Raw genomic sequence first — 8,941 nt, forward strand, 5'->3', positions numbered from 1 at the left:
AAGGGGACCCGAAGAAAAGGCCTTAAAAAACCCCACAACGACCCTTCTGAATGTGGTTGGTCGCAATACCTCTACATAGATAGAGATGGTTGCCAGCAACTCTTCAACAAGAAGGTGAAAGGAAGCCTAGGAAACAACGATGATGAAGAATCAAACGAAGATTAACGCAGTGGAATAGTGGCCGCTACTGAACATGGTGCAGGCATTCCTCAAGAATCTAATGGGACGGCTGTAACCAAGGGGTGTCGACGATGGCGTTTGGTCCTTTCCGGGCGGGAAATCGCTGCTACAATGGAGAAACGAAGCAAAGGACAAACACCACCGAAAGGGTGGACCATCGGTGTTTTCGGTGTAGCCATGTATCCCAAAGGCGGGCGCATTTCATTCATAACTGTTCACAATAATAAAAAAAGCATTGAGCAAGTGGGGCAAGGTAAAGGTCAGTGGGGGCTTCCCGAACAAAGCGAGGCCGTTTAGAATGTGGGAAGACGAGAGAGAGAGGGGGTAGAGAGAGAGGAGAGAAGGGAGACACAGAGAGAAATTAAGTCAACTTCTTAATCAGTGTTGCGACAGAAATTTGGATGACAGTTGTGCTTGCTTCGATGGCATCGCTAGCTGAGGCTAAATATTAGTATGTTTTTTTAAGTCAGGTATTGTTAAGCATTCATAAGAGTTAATTTGAGGTGATGTTTTTTGTTTCATTTGAAAAGTAGGAACTTATCGATCAAGTAGCGAACCTTTTTTTACCAAAGACGGTTGTGTGACGCGTTGTAAAAAACAATGTTAATGCACGTAATTGTTTACAATAAGAACTAAACAGTATACATGACCGCAGCAGGCTCATGCATTGAAGCATTCATTGTCGACAGTCTTAATCCGTATGCACTGACGAACCAAAGCGCGGCCAAAGAAGCGAATCTGCTCTGTACAGCAACGTGGGTAATGAAGCCACATAACAGCCAGATAGAATCAGACATCAGCATTGTTCTCGAGACCCATTAGAAAAGCTTATTTACATTAAATTTACAGTTTTTTTTAAACTATCCACTTACTACTGTAGCTGTGGAGCTTCCAACAATACGCACAACTACGTTCAGTGTATAGGGTCATAATTGCCAGATATGTTCGGCGTGTGAGCAAATTTTACTAAGATAGCATAAATTAAAAGGTCAGCACACTTCACAACAATGCTCCAAGCAAGACGGCTAACTATTGGCAAAACCGCGTAAGTGGTGACTGCCTCACAGGTGAACTGCTTTCTTTGTTAGGCTAGGTTCGACCTGGAGTTCGCACAACTTCCGGCTCTGAAGTTTCTATGGAAAATTACCACAGAAGCTATCAGATCCACCGAGCCGGTCCCTAGCCACGTTACAGAGGTTGCACGCAAGAGCTAGGTGTGAATTGGGACTTTCCTATCTAACTGAGTAGTAAATATCTGTTAGAGTTAAATTACGAGAAGGGTTATCTTTAAGTACACTGCAAGTTTATACGGAAAACGTTGCGGTATCCATACATTTTTTTCATCGTGCATATATATATATCTAAACTAGCGATGACGAAGACGATCACAGAATCTGTAGGAGGGATCCGTAGAAGTTAAGCAATCCTTCTGTGGGATGTGCCCTTTAAATGCTCTATGCAATCAAGCTCAACCATATGCTCTAACAATTCATTAGGAACAGCTATGAGAATTACTTCTTAGCTCGTTTCCGATGCAACCCATAATTATCCAACGATGGTCGAAGGCAACTAGATCAAAAATGAGGTTACTCAATAAGACCGCCTCCAGAACTGAACGTCAGACTAGGCATGCAATGAACACAACTATATGGAGTGCTATTAATTGTTGCACGTAATAGACGATCTAACTGTTTCAACGTATCATGAACTCCGACAAAGACACTAGCATATCGCGGTTATATGTTTGGCGCGAAAATCTATTCTCGTCTACACTGGCACAGGGTCACCAGTTCAGTACAACAACCAGCTAGCTAGGGCTTGTTTCGTTAACCTTTGCTCTCATAGCGACTATAGTTTTTCTTCTGCTCAGAGCCTTGTCTAGTATTATCCGCCAAATGTCAGCGAAGGCTGTTTTTCGTGCCTGTCACCACTGCGTCCGGGAAGGAGCAAGGAGTTCTCGCTATAATTTTAATGCGCCCAGCGTCTACTACACGAGTGACAGCAGGCCAAGATTTGGCCTGCAGCCGATCGAGGAGAGCTTCAAGAACACTGAGATTGAATCGTACAACTGGAAACGATCCTCGATAAGCGTGTAATCTCTTTTTGTGTGTGTCTATCACGTGTCGTTCAGTAAGTAACAAAAAATATTGGAGGGGATATAAACAGCGTGACTGAAAGCGTCTGAGCTATGGATAAAACAGAACTACGAGCTGTTACTACTATGAGTCAAGAAAAATGCTGACGAGGTATGGCAAACTGGGAGGGGTTTCAATCCATGCGGTTTTTTTGTCAGAGTGCACAGTTATTAAAGCAGCAACTTATTGAATATTGTCATATTTCTTTTCGGTACTTACAGCCGGGGCCTTACTGTACAGCTCACTCATTCATTTGACAAGTTCATATGTTGCCGGTACCTATAGATGCAAATGGACCTGTCCTCCTCCATATTGAAGGTCTGCCTCGAAAGCTGAGTACACATGAACGAGTTTTATTATATGAAACACTTTTGCTGCTGTATTCTTCGCTTATTGGCAAATTTACAATCACTTGCTGTATCCTAAATGCCTCCGTCTGCCCAGTGTCACAAAAAGCTCGCTAAAGTTGTGCGCTGTTTCTGTTTTTTTTTGCTACTGAGCTTTGTACATTCATCATCATGGATGCAACCTGCTAGGATAGATGCCCATCTATCCTAGCAGGTTGCATTCCAGAGCTAAGACAACGAGATCAAAATGAATACCAGGTCCTATTCTTAATCGACAAGATTCTGTTCGGGCTGAGCAGGCAGCCAACGGCATCGGTCAACAGCGACTCGTAGCGGGCAGAGGGCCAGGTGCCGTAAGGAAAGCTGTTACGGCTACAGACCATTAGCCAAAACAGGACAATCAAGATGCGCGACTTTGGACACTCCCTTCGATCGTTGCATGCTACTTAATAACGGCTTGGAAAGTAAATTGGTGCCACCATCGCTCACCGTGTATTTTTTCGCCTTACACGATAATGATGCGAAGACTAATGAAGATCTAACGATCAAAAAAAGGTGAGCACCTCGAAATCTTCAGTGACATTCAGGTTCATTTGCGTTAACTAAACGCGAGGGATACATACGCTCGAGCTATATGGCCAAACTCTAATCGACTGAAGCTGAATCGTGGTATTTCCGTACCATTAGCAGAGCCCAAACTGAGTGAAGGATTCTCTCTCCCGAAAATCCGCATGGCGCGATTCTAATTCGGACTTTAAAAAGCCGAAGAACCGGGTATTCATTGCCGGTGAAAGATGCTGATTCTGTCAAGCATTATCGTACTCGATAATTGAATCGCGTAGGACCTTTCGTAGTAAAAGGCGCCAAACTCCGTATACTTCACGAGCTCGTGGACTACTACAGAAGAGGTTCAAGCGGAGACACCAACCACTAGCAGTTTGTCTCATAGAACATACGACCAGTGGGAGATCGCTAGAAGCTCGCTCAAGTTCATCCGAAAGAGTTGGGACAGAAGCAATTCGGCAACGTTTGGCAAAGACAGTAGAACAACAATCCGTGGCGGCCAAGATTCTGAGAGCCGGCAGCATGGATCAAAGGGATTTTCTCAAAGAAGCGTACGCCATGAAGAAGTTGCATCATCCCAAAACTCGTACAGTTATTTGTTATCTGTACGCTTACAGAACCCATTTATATTATTGGAGAGCTGATGAAGAACGGATCACTTCTCGAGTTCCCGCAGGACAAAGGGCAATCGCAAATTATGTCCCTGTTGATGGACATGGCTGGCCAGGTTGCCGTAGGAATGGCTTTTCCTGAGCAGCACGGAACATCCTCGTCGGTGCGAACAATCATTCGGTAAAAATCGCTGATTTTGGTTTAACTAGACTAATTAAGTTCCAATTAAATTGACTACACCAGAGACTGCGAATTACTCGTGGTTTTCAATTAAATCTGACGTCTGATATTCTGTTCATCGAACTAGTCACACGTGGCCGGATACCCTATCCAGGTATGACCAATTCACAGCTGTTACGCGAAGCTGAATATGGCTCCTGAATGGCAACGTCCTCACAGCGCCCACAGTCCTGTATGAAACCATGTTTCAGTGCAGGAATAAGGAGCCGATCAAACGGCCCACGTTCGAAATACTACAGTGGAAATTAGAAGATCTGTTTACACTGGAAGACTCAGAATATATGGAAGTGCCTCTTGAATTCTGAGTATCTCCGTAATTTTCCTTTTCTTAATCTTAGTGGAATCAATCACCACAAAAACTTTCGATTAAAATTACCGTTTTATTAATTATTAATATTATTATTTAGTCAATTAACTATTTAAATGGCTAAAGCTATCCTGAGATACTGTATAATTCTAGAATGATTTCATGAATATGTTTTCAATATCTAATTAAGTATAAGTGCTATAATTTAAAAGAGTGGTAAAAGGTAAATAATAAAATTTCCTTGCGTGTTCCATTTTTGAAGAGATAGCCGATTTATTTTAAAAGAAAAAAACTCAACTAACTTCATGATAAGTTGTAATACTATTAGGCCGTATTTAGTGAATTAATTTTTAAAATTCTAGTGATAAAATTGAACCACATTTATACATTTGTTAGAATTTGAAAATTTTATAAAAAAAAATAAACTCCAACAGCAATACTCATTCTATCTTTGTTTATAATTAATGCAAAATCGATCACTGTAATGATCTTATTCTAAGTGTCTGGGTTTTTATCATTCCCTCTTTTTCCTTTCGTAGGCATCGGGCCCATATGTCACTTGTGAGAAGTACTAAGTGAAACAACGTTGTGTTTTACGCTCGATATTCGAGCCGATAAACATTCATTCAGACGGCTGGCCCTTGCCAGCATGAAATAAGGTGCGCCTACCCCGAACTCGAAGTAGACCGCTTTACGCCTTCAAAAGCTTAGTAGACAAATACGTTACTCACCTGTACGACCACAGGTACGGGGTAAAATTGAACCATACGACGTCCCATAGGATCATTCGCTGTATAACGTGTGCGGTCTGATTTGATGCGTTGGTGTGGCGAGCCTTTCCCTAGTAAAGGTCCGGTTATTCCACAAGCGGGTTCGGAACCGCTTTCGCAGTAATTTAATGCAGTTACCTGGGAGCCTTTTTTCCCCACATCTACCAACAACATCCATGTTTATATGCAAGTGACATCCTATATCAACAAACAACTTTCACTGGGGACAGTGACAATTCAAACTTATTTGCGTAGCTAGCTGTACTATATAGCCATCCCATACAACCTGGCTCGGTCAATGGGGAAGCCTCATTATGTATTGTTAAGCAGATGCAGGTTCGTCCGTTCGACCTGATGAAGGCCTTAACTTTTCATTCATCCAGTGGTAGGGGAGATTCTTATAGTAATGAAGCCCTGCAGAGGGACGTATTAAGTTATATGGCTTCGTCAATAGCCGCTAATTTAGGTCATCCATATTACCCATACTCATGTGAGGATTCAGCTCGAACTGCTGACAGCTAGCAAGTGGCGCCGAAACCAATCACGCCGTAACGTTGTTCCGTAACGTATAAATAGACACAGTTTGTGAGAAGAAACTTAATATCTTACTAATTCTGAATGAGAGAAGCACAAATAAAGGCATAGTATGAGGCTAAATTAAGAACTTCCGCTGTTTCAATAAAGTGCGAATCGATAGCTTAGCATAAGGTGATATCGTACGCGTAGGATACGGGAAAGTTTTAACAAAATCCGTTGAAAACGTCGTCTACAATTTCTCAAGAAAAGCGGTAGCTGTGAGATAGATTTAATGTATCGGTAGGGTACTCGTAGAGAAGGAAATTGTTATGGCCGCTACGAAATCGATAAGAAAAGCGTATAAAGCTCGAATGGAAAACCTCAAACAGAAAGAAGCATGAACTTGGACAGTGCTAAGATAACGACACTAGCTTCACTTCAATGAATGAATGAGATGCTAAGTGTATGTTATATCAATGCTCTGAGGGTGGCGTAGAATAAAAGTGGCGACAAAGTGTATCAGTTAAGTGTAAAATGTAATTTACACAAAGTGTAAAAATGAATCCCTGATTGTATGGACATTCTATGCAATATTCAAGATAGTCAGCCAGGGTCCGCCTTAAAGAAATGTTAGGGTTTACGGGCAATAAAAATGAAAGCAGATCAATGAGGTGAAACCGAAATTGGAGAAATGAATATAATTTTTTTGTATAATCAAAACGGTAATCTGTGAGATATTTAAACGATAATAAGCGAATGAGACTAATCCGACAGGTCGTAAAGCTGCACTACTAGCAGTGAGTTCACATTTGGAAGTTTGCACTAAGGAAGTCTGACAATTACGTACAGACTCAATCACCACTTTCTAATGGAATTTTATGCTTGCCCCTGAGGTTTAAACTGGATATTTCTATGTGTGTCGACCGATCTAAGATACTCAAGACAATGTCAATAATCCTCAACGATAAAAAGCGGCAAATCACAGATGCGAGATTGCCGATAGTAGACGGGGACATGAATTATACGTTCATGTTATATCGATATATGAACGGGTATGTTCCAGCACCGGGAAGTCTTTCAAATAAAAGCCCTTCGCTTTCGTAACTTATATTAGAAGACCTCGACTATTAATCCTGTTTTCTCGCCCTCTGTTGCCCCTGCGTGGGCTCAATGGCAGCCCGCCTCCTGCTATACTGGGGGCACGTGAGACGGTCTAGGTGCGCAACCAGGCGTAGGCATGCCTTCTTGTTAGGATCAGCCACTTAAATCAGCGTCTAAAGACATTAGAACCGGTCGTGAAAACGTCGAAATGTCGAATCTTCACACCCATTAATACCGCTATTGTTTCTCTGAAACACGTCTCAAAATAGGATTTAATTCCTTAACACCCATTCATGGACAATACGCCACGTCGAAAATCGCCGTGTCACTGGAAAATAACGATAATACGTAAAGAGTCTGGGCAGGCCTGCGCTTTACCTTTAGTCGCATCGGGTCAAACGAAGAGGCGAAATGAGAACTTCGGTCCTATTCATCGTCACTATTGTTTTCGTATACGCCGAAGAATGCTGCTACATGCTCGAGGATACAACTTATTATTTAAGTTGCTACTCCAGGAATGCTAAATGCCCGGCGCCAATGCTAATATTAGATTCGTTCTTTCTCGCAGGACGACCTTCTTGTTCCGGATTTTTTTACTGTCTTTACCGCTGCTGCTTGCTCGCGTGCGAGTGTGCGAGAAAGGCCGAGATAGAGAATGTCTCTTATAAAAGTCGCCAGCCATTAAAATGTTAATTTATTGCCCTTTGCATTTATGACAGAGGTCGCGATTCCCTAAGGACGCTCGCAGCAGAAGAGCCAACGGTGCTGGAGTGCACGATGGAGTGCTATGCTATAGCAGGCCAAGCAAGCAAGTAAAGTGGGATAGTGGTGAGGTCAGGCGACTTGTCCCGCTGGCCTGCATTCAGGCCAAGCTTGGCCGCTCTGTTCTCGGCTGCTGAATATAATAAGCCGGCCGAACGGTTCCTAGCCAAATCCAGACGTCCTATTCGAGAAACAACCAATCATTTGAGAATGAGAGCGCGGCTGACGTTGGACCCACTTGCGCTGGGGGGCGATGGGACCACCACTGACACGGTGGTGAAGTAGGCGTTTGGCTGAGCGGAAGCGAAGCACGAGCTGGAAGCAAAAGGGAAAAGAAGAAAAAAGCACACGAGAGAGAACTCGTTTTGTCACCTATTTTTTGAGCTGAGACGACTCGGCTTTCTGTATTGCTACTCGAAAGGGGAGCATTGGAAACATTTTGTCCTACCTCGATGGTGACTTAATCGTCGGTACTTTAATCATTTCTCTGGCCATTAGTCTAGTCGGCATTACGGGGCCACTGAAGTCGACTACGGCTGGCAACTTAAAGAAGATACATTAAATAAGTTTTATATCAAGATACGTGTATGCGTTTGGTAAAAAAACAAATGAGCGCTCATGCACTTTCTAATTAGTCGCTACAATATAACACAACGAAGTCATGGATAGTCGAAGAGTGCTCATAGTGCGAAGATAAACCTTTGGTCAGTCAAAAACTAAAAAAAAACCGGCTCGTTTTTACTGACCATTCAAACGACATTATCCCTTAGATACCGCCTTGGGCTTGTTACGCACTTGACAGAAAATTACTGTGAAGCTAAGCCAACGTATTGGATTATCTTAAGTTATGTAGTGAATTGAAAGGTTTCAATAATTTCTGAATTACTAGAATTAGTGAACGAGACCGTGGCTATCTAAGCTATAAGTCAATTATGGTCAGGAAGTAATGACTTTTAACAATGACAAACATATTGTTTAGTACTGAAAATCAACATCCTGTGTGAAACAGTCTCTGCTTTCGAAGCATGGAAGCACTATTCGAATCAAATGGATTCTACTTTTACCAATTCAAAGATTGATTGGCAATCTAGACAAACAAGCCTTCTGTGAAACAGCCATTCGTGACTAGTGCTATCGTGCAAAAACCGAGAAAAATCGGGAAATCGAAGATACCAGAGAAAATGGCCACACCCCTTCCAAAAAAAACAGCAATTATAAGATAAAATATAGTAAGCCAGATAAAATGTACACAGCCGCTGAGAACGCGACTTCCAGGACGCTGGCTTCGATGTGTAAATAATAGGGAGTAATATATCTAACATCTAGCAAGATGTGCCTACCCTAGTTTATATAGCTCAAAGTCTATTCAGGTTTATCTGCCTGTTAAATAGCCCCGGACAACCTAAT

General features: G+C 42.4%; 1 pseudogene; it reads left to right on the top strand.

Moving 5' to 3' along the window:
• Positions 1 to 3,101: 3,101 nt before the first annotated feature.
• Positions 3,102 to 4,383, top strand: LOC111243135 (tyrosine-protein kinase Src42A pseudogene; annotated as a pseudogene).
• Positions 4,384 to 8,941: the final 4,558 nt, after the last annotated feature.

This window comes from Varroa destructor, unplaced genomic scaffold, assembly GCF_002443255.2.
Source record: "Varroa destructor unplaced genomic scaffold, Vdes_3.0 BEIS01000001.1, whole genome shotgun sequence".
NCBI lineage: Eukaryota > Metazoa > Arthropoda > Arachnida > Mesostigmata > Varroidae > Varroa > Varroa destructor.